This window comes from Podarcis gaigeae (assembly GCF_964106915.1).
Source record: "Podarcis gaigeae genome assembly, chromosome: Z".
NCBI classification, from domain to species: Eukaryota; Metazoa; Chordata; class Lepidosauria; order Squamata; family Lacertidae; genus Podarcis; species Podarcis gaigeae.
The window spans coordinates 31,652,235-31,679,025 of NC_139691.1; the positions used below are offsets into that span (position 1 = coordinate 31,652,235).

At 43.4% G+C, this 26,791-nt stretch overlaps 1 protein-coding gene and 1 pseudogene across 23 annotated transcripts in view; one reads left to right on the top strand and one right to left on the bottom strand.

Moving 5' to 3' along the window:
- The window catches only part of LOC310836723 (putative G-protein coupled receptor 34), a 359,394-nt gene that overhangs the window by 30,584 nt on the left and 302,019 nt on the right, over positions 1-26,791 (bottom strand). The gene's annotated exons all lie outside the window — the stretch shown is intronic.
- Positions 19,094-19,801, top strand: LOC310837141 (DNA-binding protein inhibitor ID-3-A-like; annotated as a pseudogene). The gene is made up of 2 exons: positions 19,094-19,216; positions 19,282-19,801. The product of its transcript is annotated as a DNA-binding protein inhibitor ID-3-A-like (transcript).

Below are 26,791 nucleotides of genomic sequence, written 5' to 3' on the forward strand. Positions count from 1 at the left end.
CACTGGAATTTCATCACAATGAGCTACAGGACGACGTGCTGATTGAAGTTCAGGATACTTCGTGGGGCGGCTGCCCCATTAACTTAGTTTTGATCCCCCAACTTTATGCTTTGCCGCACCAATTTATGGAAGATTTCGAGGTTTTATGACTTCAAACTGATCCCTTTTTGACATAATCACTCAGATCTATCGGACCTGAATACTTCTTGTCATTAAAATAATCATTTCCAATCAAAACAATTATTCGACATGGGATTTTACCCCCAACCAACTTCTTCTAAACTGCTCCACACAAGCGTACATGTGAACAAAAATGTAAAAAAAGACATGTGGCCATAGCTCAAAAACTTGACCTGATTGAGCAAAAGCAATGTGATTTTTGGATTCAGCGCATCAGATTCATCCTAAATCAACTGAAAAAATGCAGACAACAAATTTGTTGTTGATTATAATTTACACCCAGAAAAAAATCATTTCTGAATGATACCATACAGAAATGCAAAGGGCTACCGATGCAGGCACTAAACAAAGTGAATGTCATTCTGGAGCCAGGAACAGAACACCCTTTTCTTTTTATACCGTGAAGAGTTTGAGAAGAAGAAGGGGAAGGCAGGACACGCTGGACAACCCTGGGAGATTCGACAGCATGCTCTATGTGCTGGGCCATGCAAAATTCACCTCAGGAAGATATTGGTGGGAGGTGGTGGTGGAAGAGGAGAAGGAGGAAAGGGAATGGGCCACCTGGGCCGTAGGGGTTGCAAAAGAGTCTGTCAGGCGCAAAGGCTTTGTCAGCATGCTTCCTTCTGAGGGGATCTGGGCCACTGGGAAGGCAAAGGATGAGTCAGCCTCATCTGATCACTTCTGGGCTTCAACCCACCCTGAGCTTGACTTATGAGGCCAGGAAGATCCGGGTGTCCCTAGACTATATGATGAGGGTCGTGTGGAATTCTGTGATGCCCACACTAATGGCTTGATCTTCAATTTCCAACAAGCCTCATTCTCTGGGGAGAAGGTCCAGCCCTTTTCCCATGCTTGGTGGGGAGTTGGTCTGAAGTGTTGATTCCTGGGGACGATCCTCACCGCTCTCAGCTCTGCCACCCCCACCCTGAGAGGAGGTGGCAGCCTAGCATTTTCTCCGCAGCGTTATGAGTTTGTGGGTGCCAGACATCCTAAATTTCTGGATCCAGTAAATGTTAGAATTCAACCGGCGTGTGGTGTGTTAGAACTGGATGCCAGACAGTAGGTTTAGCAAGCATTAAAATACAAGCCAGGCCAGCTTCCCCATGTCGGGAAAGTGCCTGGGAGATGAGCCATGGCTCCCACACCATTATTTTGTACAACTTCATTTTGTGCAACTGAAAAACTTTAAAATGTTAATAATAAAAGAACTACGTGGTGGAAGGAAGAAAAGAAGGAATGGGCCATTAAGAAAAGTCAAGGAGAATGGGTTTCTGGACCAGATAGCTGCTGGGTGGGGCCCCTGCTGCAGTTCTGAGTTAGTTCAGAAAACAAAGCAAAGTTTGAAAGGAGAGTCTTCACAATGGGTGACCTAGGGGGAAGAGGTTGCAGTCTGGTAAAGGCGGCAAGCTGGGGAAAGTGTCAGAGCAGGATGGTTGATGTTATTTTGAATCCTAAACTGCAGCTATGGAAGAGTTTGTTTTTTGAAAAATAAAAAAATAAAAACCCTTAAAAAAGAAGAGGAAGAGGGGGAAACAACCAGGTGTACAATGGAAATTGAATAATATTGTATAAAAATGATAATATAAGAGCATTTAGTTAGAAGACTTTGAAATTGAGGTAAAATAATGTAAGCAGAATTAGTAAATACTTAAAGAACGAGAAGGGGAAGTTGAGGGGAGTCTTTGGGTGAGGGGAGAACTGGATTTTATGTCATCCTTTTCTCTTCTTATGTTTAAGATGATTATGCTAATTTTAACATTGTATAATTGTAAAACCCAATTTAAAAAATTTAAAGAGGAAGAGGAGGAAAACTACCGCTCAACTTTATGATCAGTAAAAATATTTGCTACTGCAAAGTTAGTATTTCTGTTTTTAAAATATATACATGGGGCTTTTTTGCAAAGAGAAGCATTTTCTGTGTGCACACAATAGAGAATCAACCAGGCTGGCAAGCAAGGGGCAGTATTGATCTCTCTCTCTCGAGGTTGCTTGCTTGCTTCTCCCGCCTTAAGGAAGGAAATCTTGCCCTTCTGCAAATCCCTGCTGGTTTCTCCTCCTTCATGGCCATGAAAGGAATCAGCCCCGTCAGATCAGTCAGGATCTGCTAGGAAGCAAGCTGTGTGCTGCCTCTCTGATCAGAGCCTCACCATCACCCAGGGAACAAGCAACAGAACGAAGCCCCTCGGCCAGTGACTCCTGCTGCACAGGCCTTCCATAAAATGCGATGAGTCTTGCCAAAAAAAGAAAACCAGAGCCCAGCTCAGGAGGAGCCCAAGAACCTCCTTTACAACATGAATGACTGCTACTCCAAGCTGCGCGGGCTGGTGCCGAGGATCCCGCAAGGCCCCAAAGTCAGCCAAGTGGAAATCTTGCAGCATGTCATCGACTATATCTTTGACCTGTAGATTGTGCTAGAGGAACAGGCGAAGAAGGGGCAAGATCCGCCTGCAGCTGAGACTTCCCTACTCTCTTTAAAAGCTGCAGAGAGGGCATCCGAACTGTGAAATCGCACACTTCCAACATTCCCACAGCTCGTGACAAATGTGGACTGATCTGTCGTTTGCTCAGAAAAAAGGGCAACAAAAATTACCTTTGCAGATATGCAGATTGTATGTATATTTTGGATTATAGTTTTTAAACATCATTTTCTTGGGGCGAAGGGGACTTTCAAGAACATGAAAACTGATGTGAAGTAGCTCAAAAGCCAGCTTCTTCCCGCTGCTCGCATTGACCGGGTTCAGTATGATGAGTGTGGTTGCTTGCATCCCCTAGTCCACCTGTCTTTGACCATCTATTTTAGAATACACAAGGGATTGCAAGAAAGAGGTGCGGAATTGGAATATGAGCCACCTGCCCATCTCACCAAATGTCAGCAAGAGCCTTCATATTCTGTATATTCTGTATATTTTGAAATTCTCTAAATAAAGTACACCAAGCAATCAAATACACACACACACACACACACACACACACACACACATACATATACACACACACACACACACACACACACACACACACACATGAGAGTTATCCAGGCAATTCAGAAATCTGACAAAGGCCACCCATTTAGGGCTTACTTGGATAAAGACGTTGCTGTGTGTAGCGGAGCTTGTCCAAAAATACACACTTATGCTGCTTTGCCCCTTCAACAGCACAGTTTAGGAGTTCAAATGCCTCTTCCCAAAACCATATTAGAGGGGGAGGAGAGAAGGGGCTTCTGTAAAGATTTGAAATCCATATATATTTGTCAGGCTGGCTCCAATACTTCCAACTAAATGGAAGACAAGAAAAAAAGGGTTTGCTGGAGAAATATCAAAACTAATTCACACCCTGCCATCAAAGAACTTTTGTCTCACTTAAAGTGCTTTGGTTACGGATCAAGTTTTATATCTTATCAAATAAGTCACACATTGCTGCTGCTGCTGCCATTGCCAGTTTTGGAGAAGGCCGCTCCCTCCTGCAGGCCAATTCCATTGTGCCTAGGGGGCGGGGCCCACGCTCACCACCACAGCTTTAAGAGGCTCCAGCGAGGCCTCAGGACACTGCTGCTGCTGCTGCAGCAAATGTCGAAAATGATTTTACATGTTTTAAAGTGTTTTAAAAGCATTTTTACATTGTTGCACTGTGAACGGTGGTTTTTATTTATATATTTTTATTTTATTTTATTTTTGTTTGGGGTGGGATAAATGTTGAGCTGCGGTGGGGATTAGTTTTATTTTAGTACAATTGTTTTTGGCTTTGTTTTTACTTTTACTATTTTGTTAGGCTATTGTCTAGTTTGTATTTTGCTTTTTAAGGCGAAAGGGTCAGGGCTGCCTAGGAGTGGGCCTCAGCCAACAGAATGACTGGGGCAGGATCCACAGGGGCAGAAGCACCAGGACACCCGATCTCAGTGATCATGGGCAGCAGGAGGAAGAGCTACGCTAAGACCAGACCATCTCATTACCAATTAGGCAGGTTTAGTCATTGTTTGAGGACTATCCCTCCCTCCGGGTCTGGTCTTGACCGGAAGGATATTGGAATCAGCAAGGGAAACCCACATGACCTGAAAGTGTTGCTGTGCAATGCCAGGTCAATGATGAATAAGACCACTGCCATTCATGACCTGATTGTGGATGGAGGACTTGACCTGGCATGTGTAACAGAGACTTGGTTGGATGAAGCAGATGGGCTGGTCTTAGCTGCTGCTTGTCCACCAGGTTTCTCTTACGCACAGCAACCCAGGTCATGTGGGTGGGGAGGAAGGGTTGCAGTGTTTTTTAGGAAGTCATTAGTTTGCACCAGGCATCCTATTGCGAAGACCCAGTTCTCTGAGTGCATGTTCTGGAAGCTGGGCAATAGGGGCAGTACAGGATTCCTTTTGGTGTACCGACCTCCCCGTTGTGCCAAGGATTCCCTGCCCAAGCTGCTTCAGGTCGTGGCAGATGTTCTCCTGGAGACACCTAGCTTGGTTGTCCTAGGGGATTTTAACATCCATGCAGACACGACCTTACAAGGGGCCGCTCGGGACTTCGTGGAAAGCATGGCCTCCATGCAGCTGTCCCGCATAAGTTTGGCCCAACTCATAGCCGCGGACATGCCTTAGACCTGGTGTTCACCTCTATGGATGTTGGTGATCTGACATTAAGTAAAAGTGAAACAAAAGAAGTGCCATGGTCAGATCACTTCCGGGTGCAACTGGACTTCTCCATGACCCTTCCCCTCTGCAGGCAGGTGGGACCGATTTGGATGGTCCGCCCCTGCCACTTAATGGATCCAAGTGGTTTCCAGAGTGTGGTAGGGGATGTTTTATCCCATGTTGATGGCCTTTCAGCTGATTCCCTAGTTGGAATATGGAATTAACCAGGGCTATTGACTGTCTGGTTCCAAAGCGTCCTCTCTGATTGCATGGAAACCGGACAGCCCCGTGGTTTTCCCTGGAGCTGAGGGTGATGAAACAATTGCTGAGATGGCTAGAGCGCCGGTGGCGGAAAACTCACTCTGAATCGGACCGGACACGGGTTAGAGCTCAACGTTGAACCTACCAAGTGGCAACAGCGAAGAGAACTGCAGAAAACAGCAGCAGGAGACTCTTCCAGGTGGTTCGCAATCTATCAGAACCACCTTTGTCATCGGGGCCAGGTAGGGACCCCAAGATCACCTTCACCATGATGAACTGGAGTGAAGAAGAGAACAGCACATCTTCCTGTGCCAAAATGAACCCTTAGCAATTTAGAATATTTGTTAGGAAAGCAGCAGCAGAGATAACCTCCCGTCCTCCCCTTATCTTGACTTATTTGCTTCCATTTTAAGGTGGGAAGAGAAGCTTGCATGTGTGAAAGCAATGTTGTCCAATGAAATTTGATACTGTGTCACACCAGGCCCACAGATTTTTGAAGAAAAATTCAATGGTGCATTCTGGGCTATTAGCCCGTGTGTAGTTCAGATTCTGCAGTTTGATTGCACCCCAATGGCAGAACATTCAGAGTGCTCCTTGCAAGCATGTCTTAAACTTTAGTACCATGGGTCTCCAACCATTTGTGCCATATGACCAAGTAAGGCATCTTTCCAACTGCAGCAGCCCCATTTCCTTTGTAAAAGATGGAAAAAACACAGTTCCATGGAACAACAGGTAATGCCATGTAAAAGAAACATTGAGGGGGGTGGGGGTGGACAGAAGCCCTAACAGAATAATCAGGAAAACCAAAACAATAATCACCACATCTAAATACAGCCTATGGCGCAAAACCATTAATAGCCCCTTGCTATTTGCAGAATCTACTGATCCCAGCAGAGCTAAATCTCTGCTGAGGACTCGTTGCCTCCGTTGGTTGGAATCACGGACTGCAGGTACAAGGCAGGGCACACTGAGCAGACCTCCTGGCCACCTAGGGCTTTAGCCCCCTCAGTATTTCTAGACAGGGTGCTCAGTTCCCCCAATATTGAGAGGCCCGGCATCCCTCAGTGCTGGGCTCTTGCTATGGGGCCGCACATGACTGTCACCAGCAGCTGCGGGAAGCCCAGGGCCCTGTTAGCAGCGAGAGACATGCGACAAATATGAATGCCCACGCCTGGCAGGTGAGGCGAAGATGGAGGAGAGGAAAGGGGAAACATTTGATTTTATCTTTTTGCATACTGCAGGACCTAATAACAGGTGTCCAAACAAATAAACAATTTTTAACCAAGAGGAAGGAACTAGGATGATTGGCAATTAGAGCAAAATATTTTGTTTTATCATCATATCTTAAGCCAGCCTATGGGATAAAACAATAAATTTGGTGCAGGGCACAAGTAGCCGAGTGGGACGTATGGCAGATGTGGATGAATACATTTAGGTCACATCGAGGAATTTGACCACATAGTGCCAAGGAAATGGGACTGGCTAGCGAGGCAAAATGGAGGAGAAATTGGAATGTTAATCCCCCCCCCCCATTTGGGACAAACTGGTGGAGGCGATAGCAATGGGGCAGCTACAAGAATTCTTGGGGGAAAGGAGTTTGCAGAACAATTAAGGAAACAGTTCAATGTAACATATTTAGGACCAGGAAACAACTATCTTGGTCTAGAGAACCAGTGATGGAAGTTTTTTGTTAAGTGAAAGAAACACAATAATTGAGTTGCTTGAATGGAACAACAAGCACAACTGGTTATAAAGGTGGGAATTGTGTTGCATGATGTGTGGATACTTTTGAATATGGAATTATTAGAGGCCACTCAAATCAGAGAATAATTAGAGAGTGGGATGGAGTGAAGGAATACATGAAAAAATATGGTAAAAACCTAAGCACAGGGCAGGGCAGCCATCTCTCTCTCTTTCTGCACATGCACCGAAGAAGCCACATCTGCTTAGCCAAAGATGTCCTCTTGGCTTCCAGCCAAGACAAAAGGACTGTCTTCTTATGGAATAGTTTCCAAGTAGATGTTACTTTTCTAAGCTAAGTCTGCCTTCTGGGATCCGATTGTAAACAGAATGTGTGAGTAAACCTTTTTATACTTTTATAGAAAACTGTGTTGTGTCTTATCTTTTATGAGGGAAAAAGGGGGAAATACCAGAACAGTTAATATAGAGGCTTTAGTGAGCCTGAGCAAACAGATCCGCTGCAAGTTCTAAAAAAGGGGAATGTTACTCTGCTAAATTGTGGAACTTGTTAACACAAGTTGGAAAAGGATATAATCAGACAATATATCCTCTCTTGCATTCCTGAACATTCCCCCCAAAAAACTACTGGAACCTAAAACCCCTTGGTGCATTTTGCCCATCGAAGCTTTTGCTGTTAAGAAGGAAAATATGATGGGAAATTGGGAAACATATAAAATGTTATTAGAGGGGGAAATAATATATTGAGATAAACGGCGTTTCCGTGTGCAGCTCTGGCTCGCCAGATGCAGCTTTGTCACGCTGGCCACGTGACCCGGAAGTGTCTCCGGACAGCGCTGGCCCCTGGCCTCTTAAGTGAGATGGGCGCACAACCCCAGAGTCTGTCAAGACTGGTCCGTACGGGCAGGGGTACCTTTACCTTTACCTTAATATATTGAGATGAAAAGACTTTGAAATCTATAAGTATTTGACAGACTGGCTCCAATACTTCCAACTGAATGAAAAACAAGACAAAATGGGGTTTCCTGGAGAAATATCAAAATCACTGGGAAAGGCTATGCACATTATACCTTGTGGCACAAAGTTAACCATCGCATGGAAACACCTTCACGTTGCTCTTTGTGGCTTACATTTTGTGTGCGCTACTTGTAAGTGCTCCAGCCTTCACACTTGGTCAATTCTGTACTGCCCTTACAAATGTTGCTTTTTTGGTCTAAGAAATCATGGGCTAATTTGGTTTCATCAAATAATATTAGCCATTTAGAAAGTGCAAACAGAAAGTGTTTGCAACTGTGATTGTAGTAATCATCTTTCTAAAATATTGCAAGTTTTTGCACAGTGTCTGTATGCACATCAGCTATATGTAATAAATAAATCATCATCAACATCATCATCTTTATACTCCACCCATTTGGCTGGCTTTCCCAAGGGATTCTGGGGGACTTACAAGATGTCTAAAAACATCCAGCATTAAAAATCTCCTGATACACGGCTCAGGAGGTAGAGAGTGAGAAGGAAGAGAAAGCAGGAAGGGTAACCATGTCAGACCACTAACTCCTCGAAATACAAATGTCTTCCGGATAGATTGCCCATAAACTCCACCCCTTGGTCCAACACGGTTACCTCTTCCATGCTTAGCTAATCTGTTTCGCTTTCCCTCACTGAGGAAAAAAACCTGTACCTTTTCCCCATACAAATGTTTAACTTTAACATATAAAACACACACTAATATAAGCAACATCAAAATACCAAAAACCAGTATAATCGCAGGATGCCAAGCCAATTTTAAAATGTTGGTCATGGTAGGGCTCTATCCTGAAAAAATGTCCCACTAATGGTGTGTGGTTCATCTTGAATATCCTTGGCTTGGCTTGTTTTACTAAGGCAATATTAGTACTTTGCATTATGACACATTCCAAGTTTTTCCGCAATCTTCATGTACTTTCTCATTCCTTTTCTCCAAGCAGACTGAATCCCTCACAAACACCCCATCGGATACCTGCAGCCACACAACTCAAACCCTGCCAGCACTGAACTTTTCAGTTACTTCAACCACTCCACATTTGCTGAGGATGCATTTGCATTCCTTTCAGCCTGGAATGCCTCCTTCAGGAGTTACAATGACACCATTTGCAGCCCCTGGAATCAGCCAGCAAGGGATTCTTGTCGGTCAACCCTGCAGATCTTAAAAGAGTTTTGTGGACAGTTCCGTCGGCTCGGAAAACAGGAGCTAGTGAAAGCTAAAACTATTTAAATAAAACTTTTTAGTTTATTAAAACTAAACAAAAAAGCAACAACCCCAAAACCTGAGGTTGCATTCCTAAAGCCTCTTATTACCCTGGAGCAAACTCCATTGAATTAAATAGGATTTCTCCTCCTGCATAGCTGTGGCTATGTTTGCACTAGTAACATTGAACTGGCCGGCATTTTTAAAAGTAGGGTTATGCGACCTCAGGCTGCTTCTGAGAAAACTTGGGAAGTTCTTCAACTGAGATATCTTCCCCCTCTGAGACCCACACAAAGCCCCATGGCTGTCCGTTTTCTCCCTTGAAAAGCACAGGGTGCTGAAGGTGGAAGTTGGGGAGAGTGCCAATCTTTCAAAATTCCTTTCTCATCTCTATGGGGCTTTTTCGAGGCTTGGATAATCCAACTAGGTCTTTTCTCAAGATCCGTTGGGAACGGAAGAGTTGGGTGTGCATGCACTTTTTATTTCTGTCTTGGCAGGCACGGGAGAGACATGGCCAGAGGGACTGGCCACCCGCTCAGCAGCCGAAAATTTGCCAAAACAGCTGGCAAACCCTTGTGCAAATGGTGGATTATGCAATGTATTTATTTGACAACGTGTTCCCTTCTACTGGTCTTAAAAAACCCATGCATTGTGGTGGGGATGGGGTGAATGATTTGAGAAATTGCTAATATCCCACACACCCTTTTCTCCTGTTGTTTTTAAGAAGCACTGAAGCTTGTGTGTGTGTGTGTTTTGGGTGTGCCGCTTGAAAAAAAATAAAAAATGATGATATGGCTATATTTGTAGATGTATGCTTTTTTGTCTTGTTTTTTACTTTGTTTTTCTTTTCTTTTTTGTATGTTTTGTTTTTCTTTCTTGTTTGTACAGTATTATTTTGGATTTAATGTTTGTAATCCCCCATTGGGTTGTTGTTATGGGGAAGCAAATGACAGCCACTATCAGCTGCAAGAGACACACACCATAGGTAGCCGAGCGGGACATGTGACAGATGTGGAAGGACACATCTCGGTCACTCTGAGAGATATAACTTCACAGAGAAGTGGGACTGGCAAGGGAAATGGCCCGCTAGTCGTGGATGAAGTAGAGGAATGGGAAGTTCAGATGTGTAGATCGGATTCTGCAGTTTGATTGCACCCAAATGGCAGAACCTTCTGAGTGCTACTTGCAGGCGTGTCTTAAACTTTAATACCATGGGACTCCAACCATTTGTGCCATATGACCAAGTAAGGCATCTTTCCAACTGCAGCAGCCCCATTTCCTTTGTAAAAGATTTTGGGCTATTATCCTGCCCAACCCTGCTGTAGATAACCTCATGAAAGCTTTCGGCCAAATATCTAATGACATCCCCAAAGACAAGAAAAATCTATTCCTTTACACAACAACAGCTGCCAGAATATTGATTGCAAAAAAACTGAAGGGAGGGAAAATTCCATTGGTATCAGAATGGCAAAACAAAATCGGCGAGTTTATAGAAACAGGAAAATTGACGGCAATTATTAGAGGCCACTCAAATCAGAGAATAATTAGAGAGTGGGATGGAGTGAAGGAATAAATGAAAAAATATGGTCCCGGAATTCAAATATTAATAGAGAATGTGTAAAACATACAGGCGTAAGCAAGAAAATAATAGAATCAATTGAATAATTATTAAATTATAACAACACAACAAGATCGAAGAAGTAAAATATTGGGATCAAACATGGGTGAAGGGGAGTGGGGGTATATGGGAACCTATAATATCATTTATAATATAATTTGTTAATTGTGTTGTATTCACATAGAACAAATGGAAGCTTAGATTATTTAGATATATTTTAATTTGGGTAATCTATGTAATAGGCTTATGTTAGAAAATGAATATAGATTTTGAATTTGATGTTTGTAAAAAAAATGGTTTTGAAATAAAATAAATATTGGATTTCTCATTCTCTCTGCAAGAGAAGAGAAGAGAAGAGAAGTGAAAGGCAGTTCTACATCTGGCGCAGTCATTAGGGAGGTGCATTCAGGGATCAATTAACAAAAAAAGGGAAGGGATCCATCCTAACAGCCAGAAAGGGTGCTCTGCTTGGAAAGCAGCAAAGAACTGGCTGCTCCGTCCCTTCCTCCTCCTCCTCCTCCTCCTCCTCCTTCTTCTGCTGCTAATAAGACCTGGAGCAAGGCAAGCCGAGTTCCTGGCTTCATAATCGGTGGAATTTGCAAGAGGGGTGGTTTCCACAACCCCCTTCCTCTATGCTAGGTAAATAGAATTACAGGATTTCCCACAGTTTCTGCTTTCCTCTTCATAGCTGCTGCTCAAGTACTATCTTTCCTTTTCAAATAAAAAATTGTAGGTTTCTCCACAGTTTCTTTACATACATCAGCAATATGTATGCTTCAGCCTTTCCTACACCAATATGTATTCCGTTCCAAACATGCCTTCAGGTGGTACAGCCACACAGTTCACACCCTGCCTTTAATGAACTTTTCAGTTACTGCACACACTCCAAATTTGCGGAGGATGCACCTGTGTTATTCGCAGCCAGGTATTCCTAAACCCCTCAACACAAGTGTCCTTTCTGTTTTTCTGCACCCAGATTCAATCCCTTGCCAACACCTGACCAGAAGGTGCAGCCACACAACTCAGACCTTATATAAACCATGGATAGAATATAAATATATCCTGGAACCTACAACTCCTTGGTGCATTTCACCCATCGAAACCTTTGGCTTTAGGAAGAAAAACATGAAGGGAAATTGGGCAACATATCAAATGTTATTAGGAGGGGAAATTAATAAATTAAAAGGAAAGGACTTTGACATCCATATATATTTGACAGGCTGGCTCCAATACTTCCAACTGAATGAAAGACAAGGAAAATAGGGCTTGCTGGAGAAATATCAAAACTAAAGGGAACTCTAACCCAGCCTAAAGGAAAATATCTATCTAAAATGTATAATCTCCTCCACAATTCACACCCTGCCATTATAGAACTTTTTTCTCACTTAAAATGCTCAACCTTTTCTGAGGATGAACACCTCAGAACACATAGGGACAGAGAAAACTAAAACATTCTGCAGATTGCTCCCAAATGGCAGAACATTCAGAGTGCTCCTTTAACACCATGGGGCTTCAACCATTTGTGCCATATGACCAAGTAAGGCATCTTTCCAACTGCAGCAGCCCCATTTCCTTTGTAAAACATGGAAAAAACACAGTTCCATGGAACAACAGGTAATGCCGTGTGAAAGAAACATTGAGGGGGGTGGGGGTGGACAGAAGCCCTAACAGAATAACCAGGAACACCAAAACAATAATCAACACTTCTAAATACAGCCTATGGCGCAAAACCATTCAATGTATAATCTCCTCCACAATTCACATCCTACCATCAAAGAACTTTTGTCTCACTTAAAGCACTCAACCTTTTCTGAGGATGCACACCTCAGAACACAAAGGACAGCGGAAGCTAAAAGGACAGGACAGTGACTTCTGTCTTGCAAGTAAATTTTTCGGATGACCCAGACCTTTTCTCAAAAGGGGGGGAAGAGGAAGAAAGATGGAGGAAAAATTGGAATGTTAATACTGCCCCTTCCAAATCTGGGGCAAACTGGTGGAGACGATAGTGGTGGGGAAGCTATGTAGAAAATCTTATTTTTTATACGCCCCCGATTTCCCCCCAGTATAACTAATTTGTATTGTAAAGTGTATTTCTACATATATAGCAGGAGACCAAAACACTGGAAAAAAAATACAGTCTTGAAGAGACTAGTAAATTAATTGTGATGACTATGTTGCATTTCTATTTATTTTGTTGAGTCAGAGTACTCCAATCAAGCGTTAGCATATAACTGAGGATGCTTCTAGATTCCATGCTCTGTTTTCTGTGAAGCTCATTGTGTTTAACACAATGTGACAAGGCCCCAAAGTCAGCCAAGTGGAAATCTTGCAGCATGTTATCGACTACATCTTTGACCTGCAGATTGTGCTAGAGGAACAGGCGAAGAAGGGGCAAGATCCGCCTGCAGCTGAGACTTCCCTACTCTCTTTAAAAGTTGCAGAGTGGGCATCTGAACTTTGCTCAAAAGAGGAGAGGAATCTCTGCCACTAACCTCTTAAAACAGACTGCAAGTTTGGGATCCTGGCACTTGGTTCTCTCCAGTGAGGCAGGAGATAGAAGAGAGAGAAAAAAAATAAAGACCTGAACAGGGGAAAGGATTAGATGTTTTAACCCTGTGCATCCAGTAATGGAGAGACCTACACCATTCTCTTCCAGATAAACTGTAGAACATGGGTCTGGCCAGCCAGTTGCTGATGCCTTGACTGGTCTTCCAGAAACAACTTTGTGCCCTCAATCTGTTATTCTCTTCCAACGGCCTGAAAACAAAATTTGCAGGTCAGGGAGGGGGGGCAGTGAAAGCAAGCCCACTTTTTAATAACTATGGTATTGTTGTATTAAACAAGAAGAAACTTTGCACAAGAAGAAATTTTGTGGGGTTTGTGTGTGAAACTGGGCGGATTATTATTAAAGCTCTGAACACTCAGATTTTTCATGCTAGTTTACTGGTCAGGAGATTTCTTACTGAAATCGCACACTTCCAACATTGAATGAGCTTGTGACAAATGTGGAGTAGTCTGTCATTTGCTCAGAAAAAAGGGGAACAACAACTAAAAACAACTTTGCATATATGCAGCTTTTATGTATATTTTAACATAATTTTTTTGGGGTGAGGGGGACTTTCAAGAACATGTAAAGTGAGTTGTCTTAGGGCTGTTTTGCCTCATGGTTTTTGTTGCTCAACTCTAATAGAGAGAGTTTTTTGGCATGAAGGTTGATTTCTTCATCCATGAATTGTACTTCCTTTGGTGTGTGTTTTTTAAAAAAACTTTTCCTAAAGGCTTTTTGCATAATAAATCTTAAACTGGTGTTTCTTTAAAAAACCCAAACACACACACACACACACACACACACACTGCAATTTCTGCTGCAGTTTCTTAACATACATCAGCAGAGTTTATGCTTCAAGAGGAGAGAAGTGAATGGCATGGCTTCATCAGGCACAGTCATTAGGAAGGTTCATTTAGGGATTAATTAACAAAAAAGAGGAAGGGGTCCTAACAGCCAGAGAGCGCGCTCTGCTTGGAAAGCAGCAAAGCTATATGTACTCATCACTCCTTTTCTGCACCAAGATCAAATCCCTTTTCGAAAAGCCCTTAGATTGGCTAGCCATTAAGGGGTTACTTAGATTAAGATGTTGCTTGTCCAAAGATACACCCTTATGCTGCTTGGCCCCTTCAACAGCACAGTTTAGGAGTTCAACTGCCTCTTCCCAATGGATGACTTTGTGGACTCACTCAAGTTTCTGGTGTGGCTGTGGCTGTTCACCTGTGTTTGTGTCTTATTCAAAGGCTTTGATTTCACTCTTCAGTATTCCCCTTATTTATGAAAAGCACCAGGTTAGAAGTGACCATTCTAGTGAAACTGCATCTCAAAAAGGGCATTGGCACAAGAGCCACAAGAGCCAGATTCTGGACTTGAAGAATTCCAAGCACATTGATATGGCTTTTTCATTCTCTCTGCAAGAGGAGAGAAGTGAAAGGCAGTGCTACATCTGGCGCAGTCATTAGGGAGGTGCATTCAGGGATTAATTAACAAAAAAGAGGAGGGAATCCTAACAGCCAGAAAGGGTGCTCTGCTTGGAAAGCAGCAAAGAGCTGGCTCGCTCCTTCCTTCCTTCCTTCCTTCCTTCCTTCCTTCCTTCCTTCCTTCCTTCCTTCCTTCCTTCCCCTCCTCCTCCTCCTCCTCCTCCTTCTGCTAGTGGAGGCCTGGAACAAGGCGGGCCGAGTTCTTGGCTTCATCATGGATGCCATGGGGCCACATTCACCCTGTCCTCCCTGCCCTGCTGGTCCACGTGGCCATTTGCAGAGGGGTGGTTTCCGCAGCCCCCCACAATCCCACCCCCTTCCTCTATGCTAGGTAAATAGAATTAAAGGATTTCCCACAGTTTCTGTACAGATATCAGCTACATGAACACTTCAGCCCTTTCCTATAGCAAGATGGATTCCCTTGCAAACACGCCATCAAGTGCTACAGGCATACAATTCAAACCCTGTGATTCAAGAACTTTTCAATTACTTAAACAGCTCTACATTTCCCACGGCGGCAGCAACACTGTCAACTTGAATGTGCAGGACATCTGTGGTTTTCTGCTCCCCTCACCTTCTTTTACTCTCACTTTCCTCCTCCATATGCTAAAACGTTCCTCTTCATACCTGCTGCTATATTACTATCTTTCCTTTTAAAATAGAAAAATTGCAGGTTTCTCCATAGTTTCTGTACATACATCAGCAATACGTATGCCTCAGCCGTTTCCTACACCAAAATGGATTCCATTCCAAACATGCCTTCAGGTGGTACAGCACAGTTCACACCCTGCCCTTAATGAACTTTTCAGTTACTGCACACACTCCAAATTTGAGGAGGATGCACCTGTGTTACTCGTAGCCAGGTATTCCCAAACCCCTCAAAACAAGTGTCCTTTCTCCATTTCTACACCAAGATTCAATCCCTTGCAAACACCTTCCAGAAGATGCAGCTACACAACTCAAACATTATATAAACCATGGATAAAATATATATTGGTGCATTTTACCAATTGAAGCCTTTGGTGTTAAGAAAAACATGAAGGGAAATTGGGCAAAATATAAAATGTTATTAGAGGGGGAAATTAATAAATTAAGAGGAATGGACTTTGAAATCCATAAATATTTGACAGACTGGCTCCAATACTTCCAACTGAATGAAAGACAAGTAAAATAGGGTTTGCTGGAGAAATACGCAAGGCATCAAAGTCAGCCGTGGAAATCTTGCAACACGTCAGATTCCATAGGCCCTCTCCAGTTGTACAGAAGATAGAAGAGGAGAGAGAAAAAGGACCTTGACTGGGGAAAGGATCAGATGTATTAACTCTGTGCATCCAGTAATGAAGAGACCACCATCATTCTCTTCCAGATAAACTGGAAGAGAATGGGTCTGGCCAGCCAGTTTCCGTTGCCTTGACTGGTCTTCCAGAAACAACTTTGTGCCCTCAATCTGTTATTCTCTTCCAATGGCCTGAAAACAAAATTTGCAGGCTGGGGAGGGGGGGGGCAGTGAAAGCAAGCCCACTTTTTAATAACTATTGTATTGCTGTATGAAACAAGAAGAAACTTTGCACAAGAAGAAATTTTGTGGGGGTTGTGTGTGAGACTGGGCAGGTTATTATTATTATTATTTTTAAAGCTCTGAACACTCAGATTCTCCATGCTAATTTACTGGTCAGGAGATTTCTTACTGAAATTGCACACTTCCAACATTGCAACAGCTTGTGACAAATGTGGACTGATCTGTCAGAAAAAAGGGCAACAAAAAAACCCAACTTTGCATATATGCAGCTTGTATGTATATTTTGGATTATAGTTTTTTAACATTTTTGGAGGGTGAAGTGGGGGTATATGGGAACCTATAATATCATTTATAATATAATCTGTTAATTGTGTTGTATTTAAAATTGAGTTTTAAAAGTAATAAGGCTATTATTTTTGTTTTTTTTACTTTAGTATTGTAATGTATATTTTGTGTTGTGTGTGTTATATGTTATGTTTGTGATAAATGATGAAAATAAATTTTAAAAATTGGAGGGAAAGAAGAAGTTAACCCATCGGGTGGGGAGAGCCGGTTGCGAGGGACATGGGGAACCCTTGCACCTTTTCTGCAGGGCTTGCACATCTGCATTGTCTGCAAGAGGTCAAAAAAGCACAGCAAACACGAACTCATTAATCTGGACCAGGCTTCACAGTGGTTGAAGCAAATAGTCCAGTTTCTGGTGCAAGAGACACGAGTGATTATGGAATTGAAACTGGCTGAAGAAGAAAGAGCCAGGCATATCCGGCAGAGCTAGAGGAGGAGGAGAACAAGATCATGGGTGCTTTTGAGCAGATGCGCAACTTCCTGGAGGAGCTGCAGCGCTTTTGGCTGACCGAGCTGGAGGATCTGGAGAAGGAGATGAAGAAGAAAAAGGAAAAAAAATATCATCAAGCTCTCGGAGGATATCGCCGGTCTCAGTGTGAGACGCACAGAAATGGAGAAGAAGTGCCACCTGCCCGCAATTGAGTTCCTGAAGGGCATCGGGACTACAGTGACCAGGTTTCAGGAGCTGAAAAGAAGGCGGACACTGCTGGGAATCTCTCCAGGCATGGAAGAGAGACTCATAATTTACACTCATAATTTACACTCATAATTTACACTCATAATTTACACTCAGGAAGGATACCATGGAGAAATGCAAAGGGCTACCGATGTAGGCACTGAACAAAGTGAGTGTCACTCTGGAGCCAGGAACAAAACACCCTTTTCTTTTTATACCGTGAAGAGTTTGAGAAGAAGAAGGGGAAGGCAGGACACGCTGGACAACCCTGGGAGATTCAACAGCATGCTCTACGTACTGGGCCATGCAAAATTCACCTCAGGAAGATATTGGTGGGAGGTGGTGGTGGAAGAGGAGAAGGAGGAAAGGGAATGGGCCACCTGGGCCGTAGGGGTTGCAAAAGAGTCTGTCAGGCGCAAAGGCTTTGTCAGCATGCTTCCTTCTGAGGGGATCTGGGCCATTGGGAAGGCAAAGGATGAGTCAGCCTCATCTGATCACTTCTGGGCTTCAACCCACCCTGAGCAGACCCCTTTGAGCTTGACTTATGAGCCCAGGAAGATCCGGGTGTCCCTAGACTATATGATGAGGGTCGTGTGGAATTCTGTGATGCCCACACTAATGGCTTGATCTTCAATTTCCAACAAGCCTCATTCTCTGGGGAGAAGGTCCAGCCCTTTTCCCATGCTTGGTGGGGAGTTGGTCTGAAGTGTTGATTCCTGGGGACGATCCTCACCGCTCTCAGCTCTGCCACCCCCACCCTGAGAGGAGGTGGCACCCTAGCATTTTCTCCGCAGAGTTATGAGTTTGTGGGTGCCAGACATCCTAAATTTCTGGATCCAGTAAATGTTAGAATTCAACCGGCGTGTGGTGTGTTAGAACTGGATGCCAGACAGTAGGTTTAGCAAGCATTAAAATACAAGCCAGGCCAGCTTCCCCATGTCGGGAAAGTGCCTGGGAGACGAGACATGGCTCTCACACCATTATTTTGTACAACTTTATTTTGTACAACTTTACTTTGTGCAACTGAAAAACTTTAAAATGTTAATAATAAAAGAACTACGTGGTGGAAGGAAGAAAAGAAGGAAGGAATGGGCCATTAAGAAAAGTCAAGGGGAATGGGTTTCTGGACCAGATAGCTGCTGGGTGGGGCCCCTGCTGCAGTTCTGAGTTAGTTCAGAAAACAAAGCAAAGTTTGAAAGGAGAGTCTTCACAATGGGTGACCTAGGGGGAAGAGGTTGCAGTCTGGTAAAGGCGGCAAACTGGGGAGAGTGTCAGAGCAGGATGGTTGATGTTATTTTGAATCCTAAACTGCAGCTATGGAAGAGTTTGTTTTTTGAAAAATAAAGAAATAAAAAACCCTTTAAAAAGAAGAGGAAGAAGGGGAAACAACCAGGTGTACAATGGAAATTGAATAATATTGTATAAAAATGATAATATAAGAGCATTTAGTTAGAAGACTTTGAAATTGAGATAAAATAATGTAATTGAATTAGTAAATGCTTAAAGAACCAGAAGGGGAAGTTGAGGGGAGTCTTTGGGTGAGGGGAGAACTGGATTTTATTTCATCCTTTTCTCTTCTTCTGTTTAAGATGATTATGCTGATTTTAACATTGTATAACTGTAAAACCCAATTTTAAAAATTTAAAGAGGAAGAGGAGGAAAACTACCGCTCAACTTTATGATCAGTAAAAATATTTGCTACTGCAAAGTTAGCATTTCTGTTTTTAAAATATATACATGGGGCTTTTTTGCAAAGAGAAGCATTTTCTGCGTGCACACAATAGAGAATCAACCAGGCTGGCAAGCAAGGGGCAGTATCGATCTCTCTCTCTCTCTCGAGGTTGCTTGCTTGCTTCTCCTGCCTTAAGGAAGGAAATCCTGCCCTTCTGCAAATCCCTGCTGGTTTCTCCTCCTTCATGGCCATGAAAGGAATCAGCCCCGTCAGATCAGTAAGGAGCTGCTAGGAAGCAAGCTGTGTGCTGCCTCTCTGATCAGAGCCTCACCATCACCCAGGGAACGAACAACAGAACGAAGCCCCTCGGCCAGTGACTCCTGCTGCACAGGCCTTCAATAAAATGCGATGAGTCTTGCCAAAAAAAGAAAACCAGAGCCCAGCTCAGGAGGAGCCCAAGAACCTCCTTTACAACATGAATGACTGCTACTCCAAGCTGCGTGAGCTGGTGCCGAGGATCCCGCAAAGCCCTAAAGTCAGCCAAGTGGAAATCTTGCAGCATGTCATCGACTATATCTTTGACCTGCAGATTGTGCTAGAGGAACAGGCGAAGAAGGGGCAAGATCCGCCTGCAGCTGAGACTTCCCTACTCTCTTTAAAAGCTGCAGAGCGGGCATCTGAACTTTGCTCAAAAGAGGAGAGGAATCTCTGCCACTAACCTCTTAAAACAGACTGGAAGTGTGGGATCCTGGCACTTGGTTCTCTCCAGTGAGAAAGGAGATAGAAGAGAGAGAGAGAATAAAGACCTGAACAGGGGAAAGGATCAGATGTTTTAACCCCGTGCATCTAGTAATGGAGAGGACTCCACCATTCTCTTCCAGATAAATTGTAGAACATGGGTCTCCAATTTGGAAGGAGGTAGACTCCACCGTGGGAGCAGGGCCGGGACGGGAGAGTGCTAGAGTCCTGTCTAGTCATGTTATATGGGATCAATTCCAATCTGTTATCTCTTAGGATGCGGACAGGCTGCTTGGACGAGTGAAACCAACCAGCTGTCTTCTTGATCCTTGTCCATCCTGGCTGATAAAAGCAAGCCGGAAACAATGATGCCCTGCACCAGGCCAAACAAGAAGCGAATGAGTACCGCAGGCAAATTCAGAGTCTCACCTGTGAAGTGGATGCACTTAAAGGAACTAACAAATCCCTTGAACGTCACATGCGAGAGATGGAGGAGAACTTTAATCTTGAAGCTGCTAACTACCAAGACAACATTACCCGACTCTAGGAAGTGATCCAAAACATGAAGGAAGAAATGGCTCGTCATCGGCATGAGTACCAAGACCTGCTGAATGTAAAGATGGCTCTTGATATTGAGATTGCCACCTACAGGAAACTGCTGGAAGGAGAAGAGAGCAGAATCACAATGCCCATTCCGACTTTTGCATCCCTGAACTTCACTTGTTCTGTTCTCAGATTGGAGACAGCCTCCCACCTCCTTCTTCCCAACCTGTGGAAGGACCAGACTCAAATTCCTCACCTCTTGACCCCTCAGCAAATCTCCAAGCTACAACCCCAGGGTGAAGTGCAAACCTCAAGCCCACAAGTCATGTGCCCTTAACTAAGTTTTACAGTCAGAGGCTGCTATCTAAAGAAGTATTTCCCATTTCTAGGGAGGCCACTTCAACTTCATCTAGCACTCAGTCACTTTCTTCACTGTCTTCCCAGTGCTCCTGGGCAAGCTCTACGGGCTCACTGACATCCCTGAGGTCCATAGACTATGCTGCCAACCACAGGGCAGACGATTTCCGCAAGCTGAAGAAGGAGAGGGAATTCCACTACTTTGTCATCCAGTTCAAGCTGAATCACATGATTTCCATCTTGTCTAGGAGGGGAAACAAGGCAGAAAACTACATAGGCTGCCTTTCCCAGTGAGGTGCAACTTAAAGCCTAGGCAGCGGATCAGCAAGAGCCTCATAAACCTCAGAGACTTTGCACTGGGGGTGCTGCTAACTTAGTGGTTGTTGTTTTTTTAACTTGGCTGCCCTGCCATCTTTGTGATACTGCAAGCCTTTCTCAGGCTTTGACGTGCCATGGAGAAAAATGGTTTGGAATGCCAACCAATATGCACATTTTACCTTGTGGCACAAAGGTAGCCATCACATAGAAACACCTTCACGTTGCTCTTTGTGGCTTACATTTTGTGTGTGTCACTTGTAAGTGCTCCAGGCTTCACACTTGGTCATTTCTGTACTGCCCTTACAAATGTTGCTTTTGTGGTCTGAGATATCATGGGCTAACTTGGTTTCATCAAGGGACTATAATATTAGCCGTTTAGAAAGTGCAAACAGAAAAAGTGTGATTGTAGTAATCATCTTTTTAAAATATAAACATTGCAAGTTCTTCCACAGTTTCCGTATGCACATCAGCTATATGTAATAAATAAACCATCATCATCATCTTTATACCCCACCCATTCGGCTGCCTTTCCCAAGGGACTCTGTGGGGCTTAGAGCATATCTAAAAACATCCAGCATTAAAAATCTCCTGATACATGGCTCAGGAGATCGAGAGGGAGAAGAAAGAGAAGGCAGGAAGGGTAACCATGTCAGACCACTAACTCCTCGAAATACAAATGTCTTCCGGATAGATTGCCCATAAACTCCACCCCTTGGTCCAACACGGTTACCTCTTCCATGCTTAGCTAATCTGTTTCGCTTTCCCTCTCTGAGGAAAAAAACCTGTACCTTTTCCCCGTACAAATGTTTAACTTTAACATATAAAACACACACTAATATAAGCAACATCAAAATACCAAAAAACAGTATAATCACAGGGTGCCAAGCCAAATTTAAAATGTTGGTCATGGTAGGGCTCCAGCCTGAAAAGATGTCCCACAAATGGATTTTTCATTCTCTCTGCAAGAGGAGAGAAGTGGATGGCAGTGCTACATCTGGCGCAGTCATTAGGGAGGTGCATTCAGGGATTAAACAAAAAAAAAAAGGAAGGGATCCTAGCAACCAGAAAGGGTGCTCTGCCTGAAAAGCAGCAAAGAGCTGGCTGCTCCGTCCCGTCCTGCTTCTGCTGCTGGTTTTGGGTTTGCTGGAGAAATATCAAATACTCTTATATACAACCCTTTATCCCCCTGCTTCTCCCCCCCCCCCTTTCCTTCAGAAATGCAGTGGCAAAGGTCTAAATAAAAACCCCAGGATGAAGCGCAAACCTCAACCCCTCAGGCCATGTGTCGTTAACCAAGTTTTAGAGTCAGTGGAAATATTTGCTACTTCAATGGTACTATTTTTCTAATATAGAATTACAGGGTTTTGCACAGTTTCTGGCCTTTTCTACACCAAGATTGATTTATTCCTCCTTTATTATATTTATTCCTCTCACCATAACAGGTTTCCAAACAAATAAACAACTTTTAACCAAGGGGAAGCAACCAGAATGATTGGCAACTCAAACTAGAGCAAACTAGAGCAAAATCCTCAGTTTTTTAAACCACATCTTAAGCCAGCCTATGGGACCAAACAATTAATTTGACTCAGGGAACAGGCAGCCGAGTGGGACATACGACTGATGTAGATGAAGACATCTAGGCCACATTGAGAAAGTTGACCACACAGTGCCAAGGAAATGGGACTGGCCAGTGAGGCAAAGATGGAGGAAAAATGGGAATGTTAATTACCCCCCCCCCCAAAAAAAAAAATCTGGGGCAAACTGGTGGAGACGATAGCGGTGGGGAAGCTAGGTAGCTGAGCGGGACATGTGACAGATGTGGACGGACACATCTCGGTCACATCAAGAGATATAACTTCACAGAAAAGTGGGACTGGCAAGGGAAATGGCCCACTAGTCGTGGATGAGGGAGAGGAATGGGAAGTTCAGATGTGTAGTTCTGATTCTGCAGTTTGATTGCACCCAAATGGCAGAACATTCAGAATGCCAAGTAAGGCAAGTAAGCCCTAACAGAATCATCAGGAAAAAGAAAGCAATAATCACCACATCTGAATACAGTCTATGGCACAAAACCATTAAATTCTTCATGCCCCTGCTATTTGCAGAATCTACTGATCCCAGGAGATCAAAATCTTGCCTCAGTTGGTTGGAATCACTGACTGCAGGTACAAGGCAGGACACACTGAGCAGACCTCCTGGCCACCCAGGGATTTAGCCCCCTCAGTATTTCTAAATAGTCTGCAACACTGTCAACTTGAATGTGCTGGACTTCTGTGGTTCTCTGCCTATCCCCACATTCTTTTGCTCCCACTTTCCTCCCCCATATCCTAAAACTTTCCTCTTCATAGCTGCTGCTCAAGTACTATCTTTCCTTTGAAAATAAAAAATTGCAGGTTTCTCCACAGTTTCTGTACAACCACTTCAGAATGTGTAAAACATACAGGCGTAAGCAAGAAAATAATAGAATCAATTGAATAATTATTAAATTATAACAACACAACAAGATCGAAGAAGTAAAATATTGGGATCAAACATGGGTGAAGGGGAGTGGGGCTATATGGGAACCTATAATATCATTTATAATATAATTTGTTAATTGTGTTGTATTCACATAGAACAAATGGAAGCTTAGATTATTTAGATATATTTTAATTTGGGTAATCTATGTAATAGGCTTATGTTAGAAAATGAATATAGATTTTGAATTTGATGTTTGTAAAAAAAATGGTTTTGAAATAAAAAAAACTGGATTTTTCATTCTCTCTGCAAGAGAAGAGAAGAGAAGTGAAAGGCAGTTCTACATCTGGCGCAGTCATTAGGGAGGTGCATTCAGGGATCAATTAACAAAAAAAAGGGAAGGGATCCTAACAGCCAGAAAGGGTGCTCTGCTTGGAAAGCAGCAAAGAACTGGCTGCTCCGTCCCTTCCTCCTCCTCCTCCTCCTCCTCCTCCTCCTCCTCCTCCTTCCTCTGCTGCTAATAAGACCTGGAGCAAGGCAAGCCGAGTTCCTGGCTTCATAATCGGTGGAATTTGCAAGAGGGGTGGTTTCCACAACCCCCTTCCTCTATGCTAGGTAAATAGAATTACAGGATTTCCCACAGTTTCTGCTTTCCTCTTCATAGCTGCTGCCCTAACAGCATAATCAGGGAAAACAAAGCAATAATCACCACATCTGAATACAGTCTATGGCACAAAACCATTAAATTCTTCATGCCCCTGCTATTTGCAGAATCTACTGATCCCAGGAGATCAAAATCTCTGCTGAGGACTTCTTGCATCAGTTGGTTGGAATCACTGACTGCAGGTACAAGGCAGGACACACTGAGCAGACCTCCTGGCCACCCAGGGATTTAGCCCCCTCAGTATTTCTAAATAGTCTGCAACACTGTCAACTTGAATGTGCTGGATGTCTGTGGTTCTCTGCCTCTCCCCACATTCTTTTGCTCCCACTTTCCTCCCCCATATCCTAAAACGTTCCTCTTCATAGCTGCTGCTCAAGTACTATCTTTCCTTTGAAAATAAAAAATTGCAGGTTTCTCCACAGTTTCTGTACATACATCAGCAATATGTATGCTTCAGCCCTTTCCTACACCAATACGTATTCCGTTCCAAACATGCCTTCAGGTGGTACAGCCACACAGTTCACACCCTGCCTTTAATGAACTTTTAAGTTACTGCACACACTCCAAATTTGCGGAGGATGCACCTGTGTTATTTGCAGCCAGGTATTCCCAAACCCCTCAACACAAGTCCCTTCTCCTTTTCTGCACCCAGATTCAATCCCTTGCCAACACCAGACCAGAAGATGCAGCCACACAACTCAGACCTTATATAATCCATGGATGAAATATAAATATCTCCTAGAACCTACAACCACTTGGTGCATTTCACCCATCGAAGCCATTGGCGTTAGGAAGAAAAACATGAAGGGAAATTGGGCAACATATCAAATGTTATGGGGGCGGGATTAATAAATTAAGAGGAAAGGACTTTGACATCCATATCTATTTGACAGGCTGGCTCCAATACTTCCAGCTGAATGAAAGACAAGGAAAATAGGGTTTGCTGGAGAAATATCAAAACTAAAGGGAACTCTAATCCAGCCTAAAGGAAAATATGTATCTAAAATGTATAATCTCCTCCACAATTCACACCCTGCCATCAAAGAACACATAGGGATAGAGGAAGCTAAAAGGACAGGCCACACAACAAGCCAGTGACTTCTGTCTTGCAGGTAAATTTTTCGGATGACCCAGACCTTTTCTCAAAAGGGGGAGAAGAGGAAGAACCGCTGGAATATTGAGATGAAGAGGAGGAGGAAGAAGAGGAGTACGACAAGATTGGTAACCACAGAATGCTTTCCATTATTGAAGTTACAAGAGATGCATTCTGACAAAATGAAAAGCTTAGTACAAATGAGAAGACATTCCGTTGTCTCCATAATGAGGACCAAATGGCTGTGGAGAAATTGTCTTGTGGAATCAGAAAGTTTGCTGATGATGAAGTTAAATTGGAGCAGATGATAAAGGAACGAATGGTCAATGCTGCAAATGGAAAGTAGGCATGCCAAACTTATTGGAAGCTGTATGGCTGTACAAGCTGCATATGAATGGATTTTCTGTATTCCAGGCTTTTTCTATGATTTTGCAAACTTAACATATTCTCAGTGTTTTTGGCACTTTTGTATATCAAAATTGATACTGCTGGGGGGGGGGATTGCAGATGACTAAAGGACCAATTCACCTCTGTTGGTGCCTTGTTCAATGGTCTGAAACTGCTGCAACTGGCTACAGTCAGTGAAAATATTTGGTACTGCAATTGTACTATTGATCTTTTTAAAATATAAAATTGCAGGTTTTCCCACAGTTTCTGTACGTACATCAGCTATATGTACGCTTCTCCCTCTTTCTATACCAGGATTGTCTCACAAACACGCCATCAGGTGGTATAGCCACACAACTCAAACCCTGCAATTAAAGAACTCCTGTCAAGACACTTCGGAAGTGGCCTGCAAGTATTTCACTGAACTGCCAGTGCCCACTTTTGGAACACTGGCCACCTCCGGAAAGTGTGCAATTCCAGAAAGGCCATCAACCCAGTGTGATCCAGCAGCAGCTCCTATGCAGCCGTCTGCTGTCACTTGGATCAGAGACAAGACAACATACAAGAAAAAGGTGTTTGCAACTGAGAACATTGGCTGGAACATGCCAGGTGCGTGTGGTTGTCTGTCTTCCCAGGCTCTTTACGCTCCCCATTTACTCCTCCTTGCCCTACAACTCTCATCATAACAGGTTTCCAAACAAATAAATAACTTTTAACGAAGAGGAAGGAACCAAAATGATTGGCAACTCAAACTAGAGCAAACTAGAGCAAAATCCTGTTTTTTTAAACCACATCTTAAGCCAGCCTATGGGACCAAACAATTAATTTGGCTCACAGTGCAGGTAGCCGAGTGGGACATACAACAGATGTAGATGAACACATCTACATGAACATATTACAGGGTTTTGCAGTGTTTTGGGGGCTTTTCTACACCAACATTGATTTATCCCTCCTTTATTATATTTATTCCTCTCACCATAACAGGTTTCCAAACAAATAAACAACTTTTAACCAACAGGAAGGAACCAGAATGATTGGCAACTCAAACTAGAGCAAGCTATAGCAAAATCCTCAGTTTTTTAAACCACATCTTAAGCCAGCCTATGGGACCAAACAATTAATTTGACTCAGGGAACAGGCAGCCGAGTGGGACATACGACTGATGTAGATGAAGACATCTAGGCCACATTGAGAAAGTTGACCACACAGTGCCAAGGAAATGGGACTGGCCAGTGAGGCAAAGATGGAGGAAAAATGGGAATGTTAATTACCCCCCCCAAAAAAAAAAATCTGGGGCAAACTGGTGGAGACGATAGCGGTGGGGAAGCTATGTAGAAAATCTTATTTTTCATAAACCCCCGATTTCCCCCCAGCTTTGGCTTTCTGTAAAT